This window comes from Apostichopus japonicus, chromosome 11, assembly GCF_037975245.1.
Source record: "Apostichopus japonicus isolate 1M-3 chromosome 11, ASM3797524v1, whole genome shotgun sequence".
Lineage (NCBI taxonomy): Eukaryota > Metazoa > Echinodermata > Holothuroidea > Aspidochirotida > Stichopodidae > Apostichopus > Apostichopus japonicus.
This window is the reverse complement of record NC_092571.1, coordinates 21,791,978-21,813,901: the sequence shown is the minus strand read 5'-3', so window position 1 is coordinate 21,813,901 and position 21,924 is coordinate 21,791,978. Positions and strand designations below refer to the sequence as shown.

The 21,924-nt window shown below is 36.9% G+C and overlaps 1 pseudogene; it reads right to left on the bottom strand.

Moving 5' to 3' along the window:
* Positions 1 to 6,847: 6,847 nt before the first annotated feature.
* On the bottom strand, positions 6,848 to 21,622 carry LOC139975565 (3-oxoacyl-[acyl-carrier-protein] synthase, mitochondrial-like; annotated as a pseudogene).
* Positions 21,623 to 21,924: the final 302 nt, after the last annotated feature.

Below are 21,924 nucleotides of genomic sequence, written 5' to 3'. Positions count from 1 at the left end.
ACGATAATTAACCAAAATACCAAACCTAGGATGAACCCAATAAACAATATTACAGAACTACTTGACTACCCATATAACCTCAAATCACCTCGCAACTAAAACACATTCGATACAAATCCTAGAAGATGACTAAATCAGTGACCATTTTCCACTCGTTTTTGAGCTAGACATAAACCTCAACTGCGTACCAAAAAACGAATTGACGTATAACTACAATAAAACAGACTCCCAAAATACAACAACCAAAACAACGAGCTAAATTACATCGACAATTACTGTGACAGCGTTGCCCATCATATTTTCTATACTTTCAAAAGACACTGTCCCTTAAAAACAAAACAGAAAACGAAAACTAAATAAGAATATTCTTACACTTATGAAACTCAGACGTCGCCTACGTAGAACTTATATCATCTCCCGAGACCCAACTCTAAAAACCCAAATTAACCAACTTAAATAGCAATAAACAGACAAATATTGGCGGATGAACAACCGCGTCCAAAACAACTGCGATTTCATCATTAATGATAAAAACCCGAAACACTTTTGGAAACTTTAAAAAAAAAAAATTATTAACCCCATTACAACACCAAACACAGGTAAAACAGACCAAGGCCTTAGAGATAACGTAGGTAACCTCATCACAAAAACTCAAGACCAAATAAAGCTAATTGAATCGTACTTTAAAAGTATATTCAATATCTACGATGGCCCCCATACGATATCAGCTGTAAACACGAAATAGACCGTACAATTATCAGTAATGCAACCAGCTTTAACACCAACCCATTAGGATGTCTCAACAAAAACATCCCTCTGCTCAATAAAATAGATATAAACAATTGGTATAGTGCCACTAAAACATGCATCCTCCACTGGTCCTGACAACATAAATGACCAAATGCCTAAAAACTCCCCTCCGATATTCATTAACTCTCATATTTTCCCACTATTTAACGAACTCCTTACACTGGGTTATTTCCCAACCCCATGGAAATCCGCCAAAAAGATTTTAATACCGAAACTAAGTAAAGACCGCACCAAAATTCAAAACTATCGACCAGTTAGTCTCCTCCCAGCCTTAGGTAAGATTTTCGAAAGAATTATAGATAACCGCACCATACCCCACCTAGAGCAAATTAATCACCTTTCCCGTATCAATCGGGCTAATTCCGCGCACACAAATCTACAATAAACCAAACTTTCTGCTTATCTTATTTTCTTAGCCTCTGAAGAAGATCCTGCTAGGATCGAAACTTTTACACATTCTATTGCACAGGCTCTCTAGTGGATAAGCAGTTTGCTAACAGTTTTATTTTATTTTCATTCTGCTTATCTTTTAGGCAGAACAAAGGTTTGTGAATCCTTTGTTCGTTTTAAAAGTTTTTTCGGGTTTCTATTGTTCCTCTGAAGTTGCAAACTGACCAAAAACGAGGCCGATAGAGAGCGCTCGACTCATCTTGCCAGTCATACGTTATTTCAAAGCAGTCAAATCAAACCATTCTTATTCATAAATGTTCTCCAGTTTCACGGTGTTGTTTCCTCGGAAATTGTATGCTAAGCGATAGAAGTGTTCAATGTTTTAATCGTAATTTTTTCTTCAAAAATGGAACGGAGGGTGCTAAAATACTGCCTGATACTGTTGTTTTAACTGGTTGTTGTATATTAATAGTTTTCAACCGCTCCGCGACATGAGCTATGCAGATTCAGGAAACGTTGCCTTGACCATTACTTTAGCAACAAGGCAATCAAAAGAATTAAGATCTTTTAAGGACTCAAAAATGTAGAATTTATATTCCAAAATGTTTCAATACCCAGAGAGAACAGTCTTCCTATGTGAAATAAAGACATACAGATGCTCTATGTATGAGCACATGGACATATTCTTTGATCAATTTAAGCAAGAAAAGCAGCTCTGCCACCCCTTTAATAATTAATGAGTTACATGACATTGTTTTATTTTCACTATGAAACATTTTCACAAGTCACTGCCAAACCTAGAGTCATGTAGTATTAATCACTGAAAATAATGCCAATTTTAAGACCATTTGATATATGAAGTTCAATAAAGGTGAACGTGTTGAGTTATCCTGTTTACAAGTACAGCATTTTGAACATCTCCCTCCGTTCCATTTTGAAGGAAAAAAATAGCATTATTTCTCAACAGTTGCTGTGACGCAGTGGTTAGCAAGGGCGTAGGAACCGGGGGCTGGGCTGGATCTAACTGCGCCAAGGTTCAATACAGGGGAACTTGAAATGCAGCTATTGGTCAAGACAAATTGGTGGGGACACGGTATATCATGTCCCCACTACTGAAAAAGTTGATGGGGACGCGTCCCGCTGTCCGCACCAGGATCTGCGCCCATGGTTTAGAGGCTGTTCATCCTGGAACGCCATTTTCATGCTCACTTATATGATGTGATATCTGCTGTTTGCTTAACAAATTCGAATAATTGAAATGAGACTGAAATAAATAACTTTGATTTGTTTATTGTGCAATTCCCGACATTCTTTTCATTTCGAAAGACGCAGTTTCAAGTTCAGTACACTGAAGGTTTCGATTCTCTATCTGCCTTCAGTTTAGGTAAGATCTTGGGATATTCATCCCTATCGCTGGATATTGCTAGAAATCCATACAGCACAGTGTTCTTGGAATGTCTTGGGATTTTTCGGGCCTGATCTTGGGAAATTGCAAAATCGGGAGTGGTTACACTCCATTTAGGTCAGTGCACGTATGGCAAGCCGTTTTAACATTTACCTCGCAATTCGACTTAAGTCGAATACATTTCACTTAAGTGGAATTCAATATCACTTAAGCAGAATACTATTTAACTTACGTGGAATTCTATTTCACTTAAGTGGAATACCATTCCACTTAAGCTTAATTGTATTTTACTTAAGCTGAATTCATCAACTTGTCACTGCATCTTACTTAAGCTTAATCTATTTCACTTAAGGGGATTGTATTTCACTTAAGTGGAAATGCATTTCACTTAAGTGGAATTGTATTCTACTTAAGTGGATACAATTCCACTTAAGTGGAATTTCCTTTCTATTTCACTTAAGTGGAATACAATGGAAATGTGATTGGATAGTCTATTTCACTTAAGTGGAATGTGATTGGCTAGTCTATTCCACTTAAGTGGAATGTGATTGGCTAGTACATTCAACGCCAAACTTTGCCCATGCCTTTGCGCGCCATTATAAACAACTTGCCGTGATACGTGGTGTCGATATGTGCACAATGAATATCGGCTGTCCATCGGGATCCAGCTAGCACTTAACATCCGTGCAAGGTGAGTACGTACATACCTGACCTGGTACCAGATGAATACCATTACCAAAATAACATTACCGAACATTACCCTAAATTGTATTTATATATAAGCCACATATCAACACTTCCACTTAAGTGGAATTGTATTTTACTTTGGCAGAATAGAATTCCACTTAAGTGAAATTGACGAGCAAAAGATATTATTCCACTTAAGTGAAATTGTATTCCACTTAAGTGGAATACAATTCCACTTAAGTGGAAATGCATTCCACTTAAATGGAATTGTATTTCACTTAAGTGGAAATGCATTTCACTTAAGTGGAATTGTGTTCCACTTAAGTGAAATAGATGGGCTATTTAGCTTAAGTGGAAATGTATTCCACTTAAGTGGAAATGTATTCCACTTAAGTGAAATACAATTCCACTTAAGTGGAATGCATTTCCACTAAAGTGAAATACAATTCCACTTAAGTGGGAGGCATATCCACTTAAGTGAAATAGAAATGTCCATTTCCACTTAAGAGAAATGGAATTCTACTGAAGGGATATTGAATTCCACTTAAGTGGAATACATTTTACTTCAGTGAAATAACATTTCACTTAAGTAGAATGTATTCCACTTAAGTGAAATGTATTCGACTTAAGTATAATTGTGAGGTAAATGTTAAAGGGCTTGCCATATGCACGACCTCTAGCATCACTAATACACAGCCCGATCACTAGACTCGTTATCTATCGATGAAGTGGTGTGTTGCCGGATTTTGTCAAGGTTTTGGTACTACGGGCGAAGGTTATTGTTAAAGTTTTGTAACCCATCGGGAAGTGATAAGAGGGGTGGGGCGTAGGGGTTGTGGGGGGTGGGTGGTGGGGCATTTTCACGCAGATTGGAACAATCTCAAGAAGTGATAGGTGCATCCGCCTGCCCCCCCCCCCCACGTACTACATGATATTCACAGGAGATGTGCTCAATTCTCCAATCACATGCGGAATTTATTTTTAGATTCATTGTATGAGTTACGGATCATATAGATCCTGGTCTAATACCGAAACGCATCGTGTTCCCGATGACTCGGTCGAGTTCCAGACCAGCCACAGTTGGTTTCATAGCACAATTGTACAATTGTTTATATATATATATATATATATATATATATATATATATATAGCTTGTCATTTTGGATCGATGAAGCGTTCGGCACGTCGCTACCAGAATTGGAACAAACTTTTCTGTCTTCTTCTGCCTTCAGGAGGTTATCGTCTGGTAAGCCTTTCCTGATCTGGTAAGAGTTAGACTGTACTTAACTCGGAGGTGAGATGGAGGCTTTCATGTCCATAATGAGACTAGAGTTGGGCTCTGAATCGGCTACAGGGGCTTGGGATTCCAATTTATTGTCTCTGTCTGATGTTTCGTCATCTTCCCAAGTCTCTTCCAAATTTAAGTCTTCTGGAGGTCTCTCGGTGAGCTGTTCCATGGTGGACACCATAGGTGGTTCTGTCCATAAAAAGAGTATGAAAGAAAATTACTACATAGGAATACACAAGCCATGTAGACGTAAGAACTCTGCATAAAGTGTAGATCATGCATGTTACATTTGAAGACTCGAATGAGTCAACGATAGCCAGTAATTTTAAGGGCGAAAACGGATTGCTTTTGGTGATAGGAGGGGGTGGGGGATTAACACTTTCTTGGTGGGAGGGAGTCAGAGCCACAGACAGAGATCTAAGAACATTTAATGATTTCCCTAACTTATGTAATGTCAGAAATGTCAATTTTTTTATTATTATTATTTATAACCCATCTACTAGTGAAATGTCTAGTATTGTTGTATCAACTACAGTAGTTACAGAATATTATTATAAAATGTAAAAAAAAATGTAAAAGTTTTTGATTGCAATAGGTTTACAAGCTATATTACAATGGAAAGACTTGAAGGAAAAATTCATAAAAAAGATGATTTTAGAAACAAAGTTTAACAAACCTCAGTTAATTTGTTGTGAATGGTTGGAAAACAGTGCTATCAGACCAGGCTAGATTTTTTATGCCACTTTTAATTTGTACGGGAACGACCCATTAATTTGCCGAGGTTCATCGGTTTAGAGTGACAAGACTATTTAGTCTAATACTTTATCCATTTAGCTGAGTTCCTCAGATCCAGCACAAAATCACAAAAAGATATTTACCTGTCTCAAATGACATGTTTACAGTGGTAGTACAAATTTGTCAACTTTTGGATAGATGGTGTTTAATTTTCTTTCAATGGGTGCAAGGGTGTTGTTGTTTTAATATCAAGTTAAAGGAACATGCTTTGGTTGAGTGAGAATTTATGTAAAGCAATGGGTTAACAAAACTTAACATTAACGTTAAAGCCTGTTCTAGAAGAGCTGATAACATCATCAAGTTAGCCTTTAAAGGAACATATCGGAGGTTTAGCATATTTTAACAGTGAATAGCTTGGAACTGGATCAGCAGTGTGTGAGTGTAAAACCTCAAATTTAGTTTAGTTTAGTTTAGTAGAAAAAAGGATCAGGAGGGACACTTAAGTCCCCATCAAGGACCCTATAAAGAGGGAAAAAACTGAAGACACAAACACTCAGACCCGATTACAATGCTTAAAGTGCTTGTCCAAAGCATTCTTAAACCCATTGACACTACTTGCAAGTAAAACTTTCTCAGGCAAGCTATTCCACTCATTCACAACCCTATTAGAAAAAAAGTTATGCCGAATATTAATCCTACTATGCGACTTTTGAAGTTTAAGACAATGACCTCTTGTACAACTACTGTTTGCCAACATGAAAAAGTCAGTAAAGGATAAATTGTCGAAACCATACACATTCTTGAAAACCTGGATCAAGTCCCCAGGTAACCTCCTAAGCTCCAGTGTGGTGAGATTCAACAGTTGTAACCGCCTATAATAAGGAACCCTCTTTAAGGAACTAATCATCCTAGTAGCCCTCTTCTGGACATTTTCAAGTACTTCCTTATCCTTAGCAAAGTAAGGGTTCCAAGCCTGCACAGCATACTCCAGATGAGGCCTAACCAACTGCTTATAAAGCCTAACTACGATGTCCTCTTTCAGAAAACTGAAGTTCCTCTTGATCATACCCAAAACCCTATTACCTCTTTTAGCAGCTTCAAGACAATGTTTAGAAGGTTGCAGAGATGAGTCAATGTAGATACCTAGGTCTCTTTCAACAGAGACCTCCTCTAAATCCACACCATTAAGATTGTATGTAAACTTTTGGTTACTACTACCAATGTGCATTACCTTACATTTATCAATATTAAAAAGCATTTGCCACCCTTGAGACCAGGAAAAAACCTGATCCAAATCCATTTGAAACTTCTCATAATAGCTTTTGGAAGAGACCTTATCTCCGTCGAATTCACACCAATGTGTCAAAGGATGGATCATTCTTATCGTAATGGTGTAGGTTTGATATTTTTACGGATTTAAATATAAAATCATAGCCCTGCCCTTGTGAATGTAAATATGTTGCAATTACCATCAATTCTGTTTTAGCGCAATTTGTCTCAGATTATTTCACCTTCAAATTGTCCTGGATGTGAAAAAGTTCCAGGACACTGGACACTTAATAGGCATTAATTAATGGAAAATAGCATTCCAGTAACATAGACATGAACAACAACAAAAAAACCAAAATGACATTTTATTCTCTTGCTCTCTCTCAATCACATTCATTGTGTTCTTCTCGTCTAAAAAAAACTTCAATAGAGCATAAAGCTTATTAGAAAAAAAGTTCAATGTAACCAGTTGATACGAATGTCATCACGGTGTTTTAATGTAATTTCTAAGTAGACGGCATATGGTATATTCACTCAAACCTACACATCTCTCCTCCATCAGTTAACACAGTTTCCTACATTTTGTATGGTTTGACAATTTATCCTTCCCTGACTTTTTCATGTTTGCTAATAGTAGTTGTACCAAAGGTCATTGACGTTAACTCCAAAAGTTACAAAGTAGGATTAATATTCAGCATAACTTTTTTTTTTAATAGGGTTGTGAATGAGTGGAACGGTTTGCCTGAGAAAGTTGTACTTGCAAGAAGTAAAAATAGATTAAAGAAAACTTTTGGACAAGCACTTTAAGCATTGTAATCGGGTCTAAGTGTTTGTGTTTTCTGTGTTTTTTCTCTCCTATAGGGTTCTTGATGGGGACTTAAGTGTCCCTCCTGATCCTTTTTCTACTAACCTTAACTAGCCAAATATGCTGTTCAATTCAGGAGTAAGGACTGGAAAGGTAACTATATACGTAATATGTCTGACAATGATATGCAGCTCAATGCATAGTAAAGCCTTTAATATTGCTGCAGTAGCGACCGAATATGAAACACTGTTTAAGACACAGGATTATATGTAAAATGTTGCACTTACACAACATCACAAAGTACACTTTGAACAATTCAAATTTAAAGGCCTTATACATGTCAAAACAACAATTTTAACATATGCATGCACAATTATATTTATGAATAAGCAGATGCTAATTGAGACTACTAGAACATCCAAAAATTCTGCTTTAACTGGTTTGTAAATTTGATAACAAAAACGTAAAAGTGGTAAATTTGACATATCAAAGGGTGATATCATCAGTCATCTTCCCATTTGACTTCTTTAAATCTCATATTAATAAAATTTAAATAGTCATAGCTGTAATCATTCCTTTAATTGGATATTACTTTTCATCGAACATCGATATTTCATCACGACAGATCAAGAATTAACATCTTAAATTGCCTTCGTCTGTTCTTTCCCTTGTCCATCAAAGACATGAACAATCATAGACCACTGTCATCTGACACTTCCAATGCATAAAGAGGCATTGGTACCGCCAAACCCAAAAGAGTTTGTGAGTCCAATCCGTCTACCATCTCCCAGCCAAACCTGAGATTTATTAGGCACATAATTCAGATCAAATTCATCGTCTGTCTCTTCTAGATTAATTGTTGGAGGCAGCTGACCCTGGAAGAGAGGAAAATTGAAAATAAAAAAATACTTTAGGGAGGAGTAGAAATAGTTTAAATAACTTCACAGTGGTACTAAAGATTATGTATGTATGTATGTAGTTTAGATCCTCCTGCAAGCAGGAACCCATCCGCAAGCTGACCGAAGTCAGTCTCTTACATTCATATTTAATGTCCATGATTATGAATTGTCAATTGTCAACAACTCTGTAACTGGACGACATAAATTAATCTTTGAGTGACTCGAACTCGGGATCTTATGATTGAAAGGCACCGGCGCTAACCACTGAGCTAACACTCCAACCAGCAATCGATGCTCAATGTGAAGTGTAGATTTAAATTATATTTTAACACGGAAGATAATTAAGCTTATTATCACTTACATGTTGACATGCTAGTACAGTGAATATTGCTTCTAATGCTCCAGCAGCACCTAACATATGACCCGTCGCTCCTTTGGTGGAAGACACAGCCAGGTTGTTGGCATGGGAACCAAAGACAGACTTGATTGCCCGATTCTCAATTTCATCGCCTGTAGGAGAAGTGATGAAATACTTGTTTATCACCCAGTGCCACATTAACAACCTCTGGTGATCCTACAGCACCATATTCTTTCCACATCCCCATTAAAGTGTGAATGCACAACCCAAACTAGAAGTCTTTCTTGGCAGTGTTCACAGCAGTCTGTGACCTCAGGGGGATGCTTCACCTTTCAAGCCCCTTGAATTTGGGGGGCCTTAAGCACTAATCTGATCTTCCCATTGCATAATCTGGTACTGATCATACCCATTTGTACCATATTTTGACAGTTACCTGTCACAAATAATCAGCATGGCAAATTACACCTCAACAATTACCATGTGGCAGCCACTTTCTCCTTCTGTTAAATCTGCTCAGATACCTCATTCTTTTAGAAGAGATCAACAATCATTTGGGGTCATTGGGTTAAAATTTTAAGCAATTATTTGTGAGCTACTCTTCTTCCTGGCCATCTCTTGTGAATTTGTTCGTTTGCTGATTGCGTTCTATCCCTTTCTTATTTCTTATTTCCTTTTTATTACTTTTCAGCTTATTCTCTGTCCTGTTTCTTTCTTTCCTTATATTTTGTAAATATCTTTTGTTGAATTGAGATTCTTATCATTCTTCACTATTTTTTTTTTGGTTCTATGGTCACTAGCCTTATTAACAGAATCACTATTTTCATACTATGTTATTTTATTACTGTGCCGTATGTTATGTTGTTTTTTTTTCTGTACAATAATATGAGATATAAATCTGAATGTAATTGTTAATGAACATGTTCTGGTCAATTTGTTTAGTATCCAGAGTTATAATCTTTCTCATCTGGTAATTCACAAAATCACCAAAAATTAATCTGCAAAGGTAAAATGTCCCTTAAAAATGTATGACAACTTATTACGGTACCATCGGGAGCAATAAATATACAGTTAATGTTTCAAACTCTATAACCAATCATTGCCCCATTGGGTGCATAAAAAACTTAGTCTCTCATTAGAGTACTAGCAAATTTTCCAGGAAATGAATTGGACTTCTCAAATCTGTTAAATTTAATGGAGTACTTCAAAATATTAAGAAATCCATTCACCAAGTGCAGCCACTGGTTAAAGCAGTAAACAGTTTGGAGGGCGGGACAGGAGGGAAGAACTACTACTTGCAGCAAGCAAACAGGAAATTTGATCAAATAAAGGGCACAACTCTCTTTCCAACCAAACTACCCTAACTCAGTGCTGTGATTCTCTCCAACCCAATAACCCCATCCCCCCTCCATCTTTGTGATGTGATCAGATCTTGATGTTAACAATTGCAATGAATTTTAAACTTACTTCAACATTTCTAATATATTTGACTTTTATTAATGACTACTCCCTTTAAATGGTAAACATCAAACTGGAATGTAACTGCTGTTTCATTGGGTGTCAAACCCACTACCTGAATGTTACAATACTTTCACCTTACCTAGAGGTGTTGAAGTTGCATGAGCATTAACATATCCAACATCCTCGACTCTGACACGTGCATCCCTCAGGGCAGCCTTCATGCATCGTTGTGCACCGAATCCATCTCCCCTAGGGGCGGTGATGTGACTGGCATCACCTGTCATTGGATGGGAAAAAGTTTAATTTACAAAACTAGCAGAGCTTGGGACAGTAGTAACTAGACTTCACAGGACAATGTATCATAGGTTAACTCATTTGTTTACATTAAATGTAAAGTTGTAAGTGGTAAACCAATGTAGAACATGAAATACGGTCCTTTATTTACTGGTACCATTAGCATTGAATTTCCCGCATCTGCATATATCAAACTAGACTTTTACAGGGAGAATACTGAAAATGAGTACTTTAGTTCTCAAAAGAAACAAGAAAACACATATAACAATAATTGTGCAATAAATTAATATACATGTGACCATCAAATAAATTTGTAAATATTCCAATAGAAAAAATGAACCAGTAAAATTCTTTTGTGCAAAAAATGGCAAAGTTGTAGATGAGTCTTTTGAGAAACTAAAGCTTTGTTGATATTAGACTCCCTTGTGATTTTGATTTTTTTATGTTTCTAGCAAAATATCCCATTTTCCTTGTTTATTCTGTTTGATTCACAGCACTTTGTTATCATCTATTATTCTAACAAGATTCCTTTTATTGCTACAAATGTTGTTCAACCTCACCTGAAAGACCGTAGCCGAGTATCTCTGCTAGAATGTTTGCCCCTCTACTCTCCGCATGATTCCACTCCTAAGTGAGAGAAAACATGACAAGTGTTAGCTTTAAAGAGTAAGATAAGAAAGGAAATTGATTGTTTATTTGTATCAATGGCTTTCCTATACCTGACATTCCAACACTCAGAGTCTTACTGGACTTTACAATAGTTTGTAAAATCTCCTGGTTTCAGGTACCAACCCCCTGGGTTTTGTCTTTTCAAATCTCTCCAGATTTACAAATTTAGGGGTTGACAGGTCTGTCAAATAACTTTCAATGGTTAAACTGTCAAACCAAGACACACCAGCTGTGAACAATTCAGCACGTTGCTGTCTGAGCATTACACAGCACCACATCTATGGGTCCTTTATAGAGTATCCCAAAGGATGCAGCCACAATCCAGTGCACACAACTATATACACAAGCTATATACATAAGTCCCTGTTTATACACCTGGCTGCTAAGAGGCAATTGAGCTAAAGTGCCTTGTACAAGTAAACAATACTTTGATCTAATCGATCGTGGAATCCTGCCACTAAGCAACATCCATCCTCCCCTCCCCCACCCCCACTATAAACTGTCCCTACCCTTGATCTTGCAGACACACATACTACTAGTAGCTAAAATAAATCCATATTTCAACAGGCAAATTGTTGACTGACAATTGTAACCATCTAAATATGGGTATTTTTGATTGATCAGATCAACCTTAGCAGACCAAACCTCTAATATGAGAACTGCTGCCCCTTCAGCCATCACAAAACCATCTCTCCTTGCATCAAAAGGTCTGGAAGATTCTTGTGGTCTGTCATTATACTTGGTGCTGACAGCACGTGCCCTGGGAAATATAAATGATAAGGGATCAAAGTTTTTGACCAAGGATCCTAAATGTCTACTCATTCGGCAGCACATTTGTATTCTTTGCTGTCACATGTTTTTATATGTTAATCATCCAAAGAGCTGTTAAATATAGTTTACTGTAGAAGATTACTATAACATCCTAACATATGGGCACAACAAGTATATTCATAAATTCTATCGAATCTGTTTCCTTATTTCAGCATTTACTTCTGAGAATATAAAGACAGTTATTGTCTAGCTGAAACATTTGCTAAGGCATGCCACACAGACAAAACTGTGATAAATAATAAATTATTATTTGATCCTTAACCATGACATGAATACATTGTTATTATCATGTAACACTTTCACTTAGTCATTTTTTTTCTGACAAAATAATAACAATATTTATGAATAGTTAAGGATAAAATTTGTTGGTAAAACAGATCACTTGTGAAGATATAACTATTTAACAGGTTTCAGCAAAGAAAAAGATGTTTTGCCATCTTCAGATTTCTATCTGTTAGATTTTGTTTTCTTCCTTTTGACAGATACAGAAGAAGAAAAATCTGATACTAGTCTTGAGGAAAAAAACAATCACTTGCATTTCTTAATACCTTGAAAAGCCTGCCACTGCTACCGGACATATGCACGCCTCCGCTCCTCCTGCTACCATGACCTTAGCATCACCATTACAGATAAACCTCATGGCATCACCAACTGCGTGACAGCCTGTGGTGCATGCAGTTGACACACAGTGGTTAGGTCCCTATGAGAAAAGGAATACAAAATAGTTAGAGAAAACTTCCAGATACTACCAGTGGTGTTAGCAGATGGGTCTCACCTGGTGGGGGTGCATGGAAGGAGCAGCTACGTTATGTAGAGGGGCAAGAGTTCTCATATAGGTCATGACAGATGTGTACATAACAGATCTATGCGATATATAGTTTACATAGTAATCTGGTGGGGAAGGGGCCCTGTTGAGGAGGGATAGGAGTAGTACCATCGTGGAGAGGTAAGGACGATGGGTACAACCTCTACCTGTCGATTTTGTATTATAGCAAAAATTGGCAACAAGTAATACGTGTCTTATTTTTTCTAAACGAAAACAGAAGATTTAATGAAGGGAGACATTCGATACATCTCAATCATGGATTCTTTATAGATCTGAATAGGAAAGAGGCCAAATAACCACATGGCAGAGCACAGCAGAAGGGATTATTTGATTGTCCCCTTCTGATTCCTTCCTTTCTCTGTGTACATCACTCTTACCTGGAAGCCATACCTGATGCCAATGTGTCCAGCTGTGAGATTAGGTAAGATCCTTGGCACAAAGAAAGGACTGACTTTGCGGTACCCCTGGAAAACAAAAGGTTATATTAAAGGATGTCACTGGTTCTTTAAACTAATGTCACTGGTAATGATACAGTGACTTAATGGGGGACACTAATTGGTATCATGGAGAGAGAAGAGGAGAATAAAGTCTTTTCTTTCTGCACTATGTGCTGAACTTATTGTCACAGGTAATGATGATACAGTAATCTATAAAGAAATACAGACGTTGTCAGGGATGGCATAAAGGGGGGTGGGGGAGAGAACAAGAGAATGTGTCAACTTTTTGCAGGCTATGCTGCAAAAATGACTGCAGTTTTATAAGTTTATACAAACCAAAATGTCTCCCACAAGAAAAACCTGCAAATCCTTCCTTGTACCCTTACACATGCTGATCCATTCAAGTTCTATCACATTGTAATGTGTGATTGAATTAATGTTGGCGTCAACTGTGCGTGTGTGACGGTGTTAACAATGTTTATGCGTGTGTCGGTTGTGCGTGTTGCTTGGGATGTGTGTGGTGCATGATTTGTTTGAATGGTGCGTGTTGCGCATGTTTTCTTTAAATAGGGTTTGGAACGGATTAGGAGGCAGTTATTACTTAGAGTATATAAAGACAAGACGTGTCCTGTTATATTGGTATTACTTTGTTTGTAAAGATAAGATATCTTGGTAAGACTACTTTGAAGTTTGGCAACAAATACACTTTGACGTAGTGACAAATATTGCCCTCTGGTGACTGGACTCTTTATTTATTTGTTAAACACATAAACGTATAACTGACCAGTAAGTGTTGTTCACTGCATGTTCTAGATTGATGCAAATCAAAATCATTTCTTTTCATTAAGGAAAATGGAACAAAACAGATGACTTACCTTTGTCTCTAGTGTTCTACCAGTGTCAACAATTTCCTAGAGTCCTGGTAAACTGACACCAACAGCCATACCCTACAAAACAGAATCATTATTATAACCAATTGGACAAGATATTTAAAGATTCTTTCAGGTTATCCCTTGGACAAAAAATTCTTATTGTATTTCTTGATGGTCCAAACAAATATTGATGCCCAAAAAAGGTAGCAAAAACAACAACCAAGGTGTACATGGCAGGAGAGCTGTGTGGGTTTGGTGAATAGAACACCAGCTTTGGGCCATTAAAATTTAACTTTGAGTGGATCAACGGCCTACTACTATTTTTTGTTTAATTTCAGTTCCTCCAAGGTGATGGGGCGATGCCAATCTACTATTTTGAAGGTACAGTATTTACTTACAATGCAATCTGTATATGATGTAAACAACAAGTCCTTCACCTGATGATCTCAAAAGCTTACGTGATTGTCCAAACAGAAATTTGGTCATTGTATACAATCGAAGTACTGGTCAAATGCTTGCCCTAGAGATGGGCTCATTTAATTGAATTAAGACAGGTAAGAAAAAGCAACTAAAGAGTTTGCAGAACTACTCAGATTGAGTGCTTTTATTTTTTTCTCTCTTTTATATTGTTTATTTCTTCTATTTTATATTTTAATCTTTTTCTTTCTCATATTCAACATTTGTTCACTCAAAATCAATAGCTTACTGTGTCCAGTTTATCTTGATCTGATGTTGGTTTCCATTTGGCTTGACAGAGGGCTTCCTCTGAGGCAACAAGAGCGAACTGAGTCACATCTTCTGCTATCTTCAACTCCTACAGGATAAGTAAAAGCAAGAGATTTTCAGAATCTTCATCATCCTTCTTATAAACAGTTGTCTTTTTTACAATAACCAATTCCCACTCCACTCGAGAGTCACCCAGTTTATGACTTTGAAGTTCTGTAGTAAAACCTCGGCAGAGTGCTGTCTCCTGGTCCAAAGAGTTGCAATTAAAATACTGGTTGTTATCTGTATGCAATGTTAACAAGGCTAGATACAACTGGACAACTACATAATTCAGAGCTGGAAGTAAACAAAGGCTGTTGTATTTCTCCACGATAGCCTACAAAAGCACCCATCGTGGAAGGTCACAACGGCTGTCTTGCCCAAATTCTTTGGCTGTAATTTGGCAGCTGTGCCCTTTCACTTGAATGCAATTCCAAGTAGATAAATAAAACCATTTTACAAAATGAAGTCCACGAAATAAACTTCCACAAGATAAAGATCAGTTAATATCAAACTATGAGTCACATATATGTGTTTGCATACTTAGTGATTTTTACATTATGTTAGCAGAGTTAAAACATGATTGAACCAACCAATAGTATGTGTTATGTGTTCTGCTTCATATTCATAATATCACATAAAGCTAATACTGATGTTTCTTTGACTGTCCAGCAACATAATTGTTTTTGGCCTTGGTGCCCTACTACCAAACAATGTTTGACCTTGGTGCCCTATTTGATGACCTTGGGGCCCTCCCAAATTTATAACAAAGAGGCCCAATGGCCTTGCCCTGACCAAGCCTTACTTTCAGCCTTGTAACTAGGCTACACTAATAGCTGATAGTTTTTTGTGTTTTTTAAATAATCTGCCTGGATTAAAACTATTATCTCATAAATTTAGTAAGAAAGACTGTTTCCAAAGTTCAAGAAAACTGGGTTGTAAATAAATATGTTGTAGATACAATCAATCATTGTTACTTTATCATTTAAAGCCACATTTTTGAATGGCTAAGTTTATTTGCAATGACATTTGTTTCCTTGTTGCCTACCAAAAAAATATGCCTGTACATGTATAGGTTGAATATAAATATTTTAAAAAGTAGATAATTTGATGGTTTTGATATTGTAAATGGTGATATCAGGAGCTAAACTGGGGGCACCTACTAGTAACCCCCCCCCCAAAAAAAAAATGTGACTTAAGATTGTACTATCTCAGTTCAACAAATGGCTAAATTGGGATAAATTTTACACACTTTCACTCATACTGTACTCACAGCTTTCGTAAGGTGACTCGGAGCATGAAACTGGCCGTCGCCCTCGCCCCTTGGAACCAATCCAGCTGTTGGTAAGCATCAAATAATATTGATAAAAGCACATTAAATATAATCGAATAACAAATGCAGATTAAAAATGTAAATATAACAATTACATATATAAACCACACCAAGCAATATTGGGTACAGAAATATTTTACTGTCCAGATGAATGATATCGAACGGATCAGTCATGCTCATTTTGCTGAGAGCATGTGGATCTAAGGTAATACTGATAAAACAATTATTTATTGATTGATTGATTGATTTATTTATTTTATTTCATCACGTGAATATATATAATGTGATAGGAAGTCCTCTAAAATACCTTCAGATGGCTTAACAAAGTAGAGGACTACCTGTAAAGAAAAGGAAAAAGAAAACAAAATATATAAGAAAAAATGAACATGTTCAATTAATAAGATGCAATAATTTTTTGAATAAAGTTTCTTCTGAATGATTTTGCAGAAGGTTTATTTGTAATATTGTCTGATAGAGAATTCCATGTTTTGATTGTACGTGCCCTTAGTGATAACATCCCCATTGTAGAATTATATCTGTTATAATGTGCATTGCCTGAAAATCTGGTATTGTAATGATGAACATCACTGTTACTTATTAAGTAGTCATTAAAAGCATTTGGTAACAGTCCATTCAATGCCTTATAAGCAAATGTAGCAAGATTAACCCGAATAATGTCATCAGTTTTTAACAACCTAGAATGATTTGTGTGGTCCCGTGGTTTGGCATGTGTTATATGGCGGACTGCTCTCTTCTGTGTAATACAAATGGGATTCAGATTGGTATATCTAGTACCTGCAGTGTTCGATTTTTCCGGTATCGCATCGCAAAATGCGATCCAAAACGACAAACTTGCGAGACGTTTCCAAATCAGCATCGCACATTGTGCCGATTTGTGCGATACAAATTCCTAGTCAGATTTGGGAGCAAACACTCAAACCTTAACTTACGAACTGTCGATCACAATGTAGAAGTTATAATTTATTGAGTTTATACTCTATGTACAACTTATTCACTTGACAGTATAGCGAAAAAAAAACCTGAAAAATAATATCCTACCATAGTTAAGTGTAAAGCAAATAGCCTAACCACCTCGGCGGTTACGGATCTCACGTAACTAAAAGGTTCCCTGGCAACGTGCCAAAAAAATGTTAACAAACAGGTGTTACACAGGGGATTAGCTCACAGTTGTTGGGAAGGTACCTGGGCAAATTCGCAGCACATGTACCGTGGTACAGTAGTTGGGTATAGGGTTAAACACTGCAGTTGTAAAAATGTACGCATAGTGCACGCTATTCATTGTTAGGCAGTCTAGAAACGGGGCTTTGCTGAACGTTGTTTGTTTCATAATATCGGAAGTTTTGTAAGTTGCACTTTTTAAAGATTGAAATACAGATTACATCTTTTCATTTTATAACATAATATAGCTACTTTAACTTGTCATTTTAAAATTTTCATCAGTTTCGTGACAATTTAAATAAAAAAAGTTGTCAGTATTTTGCATCCTCAACTGCGAATTTTTTCATCGCCAGACATCGCAAAAAATGACAATTTTCGGGGGCTTTAGCCCCCAGGATCCCCACGAGGGGTTCTACCCCATGACCCCACCATAGCCCTAAGACGGGCCCCTGGGCACCACGCCTTTATGCTCGCACGTTACGCATGCTAGGCAGGCAAACACCGGCGGGAAATCGGTGGTGTGTTCGCGGGAACAAGGTTTTCCAACACTGCTGAACTGTGCAGTTACTGTATGCATCATGTTCAAGGTTTTCACGGAGGCCTTTGAGGAAATGAATGTTTAGTACAGTGATTATATGCTGCACTAATGCTGTGTGTAGGCCAAGGTTCACAAAGTTCATTGGTTATATTCGCGCACCGTAGACGTGTTTTTAGATGTTACGGAGAGTCAGGTTTCCATGGATATTAATCGAAAATGAATCTGAGTTTAACTGACGCTAAAGAAATGGATCGTCTTGGGCAGATTAACAAATCATTGCAAGTATAAATAAGTACAGGTAGCTCTGCCGTTAAAAAGAAAAGTTCAATATCGGTTTGCTGTTATCGGCAATTAGGCAAAATTTTACCGATACCGATATGCTGCCGATATTGCAAATATCGGCCGATACCGATATTGAAAACGATTATCGTAGTAACACTAGTTTAAATAATAATAATAAACAAACATTTTCTAGTTAATACATTGATCGCCAACATTTGGTCCGTTTTGTGGTAACTTCAAAACTGCTATTCAATATTGGGGAACTGCTATGCAACAAAAATATTGTATAGCAATTGTCGAAATTTGTTGCTATGCAATTTTTTGGCCATAAGTCGAACACTGAGTACCAGACCATATGTTACAACAATACGTAATATGTGGCAGGACTAATGTCTGGTAGAGAATCTTTAATATGTGTTGTGGCAGATAATGCTTAAGCTTAGCTAAAACACCAGTGTTTTTTGCAACTTTTTTACAGACAGTTGTCATGTCTTCACACCGTTTAAGTTTATGATCTATATAACCGCCTAAAAATCTAGTGCTTTTGACTTGTTGTAGTCGTTGACCGCCCATAGTTATATCAGCATTCCATGTAAAATTGTAAGAAGTATTAAAAACTATATAGTTTGTTTTATCAATATTCAATGATAATTTGTTGCCAGCAAACCAGTCGCTTAACTTGTCTTTATTCAGTTGATACTTCAATATGAAATAAAGTACTCGATTGTGGTACGAAGAAGATATTTGTGTCGTCAGCAAATATAACAACTTTAACTTTACCAAAAACTTTGGTATTAATGTCATTGACATAAAGGATGAAAAACAATGGACCAAGAATAGAGCCTTGTGGCACACCACATTGTATTCTCTACGGTATTCTCTCCGGTATTATCATCACTGATTACAAAACGTTTTTTGTCGAAAAATTTACATTGAGTAGAAATGTAAATATTGACAAACATGATTTCATACTGATTATAGACATGAATTCTGATTAAACACGATTTGCAAACTATCGAGGATACTAATAACTCAGTGACCAGTGAAAAGATTTGCCAAAGTTGCTTTGGCTACCCACAAAAGACATGAAAACGAAATAAATGGTTCAGTTCTTTCATCCTCAAACATCTTACCTACTTTACTTGGTATTCCTTCATATTTTTCTCCACTCAGCAATTCAATGCCACTCTTGCCTTGAAGTAATTTTGACCATACATTGCTGACACCAATCCCCAATGGTGTTACAACTCCTGGAAGATATAAATTATTCACAAGAGACTGTGATGGTATGAAAATAATGATTTCAGACAACAACAAAAAATGAACAAGTTCTGACAAGTTTGGTCATCTTCATAACATTCAGGTAAGTGATTACTTTGTACTGTAATTGGACACTGTAAGTTATCAGTGTTAACCTACTGTAAATTGCAGACTACCCTGCATTTTTATCTTTTTAGCTGTGACCATCTGATCATGGTTTGGTAAGAGATGTCTGACATTCTCCCTGAAGTTCCACCAAGATCATAAAGCTTCTTATACCAGATAAAAACTTGTGCTGAAAGGGGGGGGGGGGTGTTGGAGGGGGGGGCTTTGATTTAAGTCCTTGTGATCCTTTGTGATGATTTCCACTTCCAGGGTCTGGTTACTAATACTAGTTTAGTTTAGTTTAGTAGAAAAAAAGGATCAGGAGGGACACTCAAGTCCCCATCAAGGACCCTATAGAGAGAGAAAAGAAAAACTGAAGACACAAACACTCAGACCCGATTACAATGCTTAAAGTGCTTGTCCAAAGTATTCTTAAACCCATTGACACTACTTGCAAGTAAAACTTTCTCAGGCAAACCATTCCACTCATTCACAACCCTATTAGAAAAAAAAGTTATGCTGAATATTAATCCTACTATGTGACTTATGGAGTTTAAGACAATAACCTCTGGTACAACTACTGTTAGCAAACATGAAAAAGTCGGTAAAGGATAAATTGTCGAAACCATACACAATCTTGAAAACCTGGATCAAGTCCCCACGTAACCTCCTAAGCTCTAGTGTGGTGAGATTCAACAGTTGTAACCGCCTATACTAAGGAACACTCTTTAAGGAACTAATCATCCTAGTAGCCCTCCCCTGGACCTTTTCAAGTACTTCCTTATCCTTAGCAAAATATGGGTTCCAAGCCTGCACAGCATTCTCCAGATGAGGCCTAACCAACTGCTTATAAAGCCTAACTACGATGTCCTCTTTCAGAAAACTGAAGTTCCTCTTGATCATACCTAAAACCCTATTATATACCTCTTTTAGCAGCTTCAAGACAATGTTTAGAAGGTTGTAGAGATGAGTCAATGTAGATACCTAGGTCTCTTTCAACAGAGACCTCCTGTAACTCCACACCGTTAAGATTGTATATAAACTTTTGGTTACTGTACTACCAATGTGCACTACATTGCATTTATCAATATTAAAAAGCATTTGCCACCCCTGAGACCGGGAAAAAAACTGATCCAAATCCATTTGAAACTTCTTATAATAGTTTTTGGAAGAGACCTCAGAATACAATTTGGTGTCATCAGCAAACTTTTTAGCTGTACACAAAATATCTCCGTCGATGTCATTTATATAGCAACAAACAACAAGGGACCCACTACAGACCATTGTGGAACCCCACTAGTAACGTCCTGCCAAGAAGAAGCACAGCCTTTAATTACCACCCTCTGTTTCCTATTACCAAGCCAATTCTCGATCCAAGACAGTAAATTCCCGGTAGAAATACTAGATGATGGTAGGCCTATACTGTAAATTCGCTTTAGTAATAGCATTAAAGTTATTTTAAAAGATAACTGCGATCACGATCTATCATCTAGCTTACTTTGCTCGGTGGCTTAGTGCTTTCAATTCAGCTATGTGATTTCATCAATTAGTTGATCAGATTCCGCGGGAAATAGAAAATTTATACTTGTAAAGGTTGGGAGTCAAACTGCTCAAAGCAAGGAAAAATTTCCCTGACTCTGTGGAATAATCCATGAAAGTGTCTCAGATCACAAAATTGATGATGCCTTGTTTTGGCTGCATTTGTTCATGCTTTGTATATTGAAATTATGAATGAAAGTGGTTACAATTTGACTATTTGTGCAACTATATATGTATAACACAGTAACGCGAATTTAGGGAACACGCGAAGTTACAGTACCGTACACCATGCTATTACTACACAGCAATCTAAGTAGGCTAGGCCTAGTCGCGAATCTAGTACATGCACAACTCTGTAACCTTCATAATTGAGATAATATGACAATCCACTTACCTATTCCTGTTACTCCAACCCTCACTCTACCACTTTCACTCACTATACCACTCGAGCTACCTTGGCTTCTAAATGGAATATTTAAAGTTCTTTTCGCGCTACAGAAGAGAAATATAGATGCAGGCCCGACTACGGTCTTCTTCATTTTCTTCTCTTCGAGATCGAGTTGAAGTTCGAAAACCCCACATCAAGCAAATTCGGTTCAGTTTTCGTCACAGAGAAATGGTAATCGATCATTGGGTGCTATGGAGGTATATTTGTATATTTGTATATTTATTTGTTTCATCACAATTTACAGTGTGGCGGGAAGTCTCCTATAAAGCCTGTAAGGCTTAACAAAGTAGGAGACTCCCCAAAAAGAAAAAAGAAAGAAAAACTTAAGAATAGAAATGAAAAGTTAATAGTAGCATCTACAATGATGAAATAATCGAATTGACTCTACTAGAAATTAATAATGTTAATAAGCGATCCTAACAGGTATTCGTTTAATTTTTTG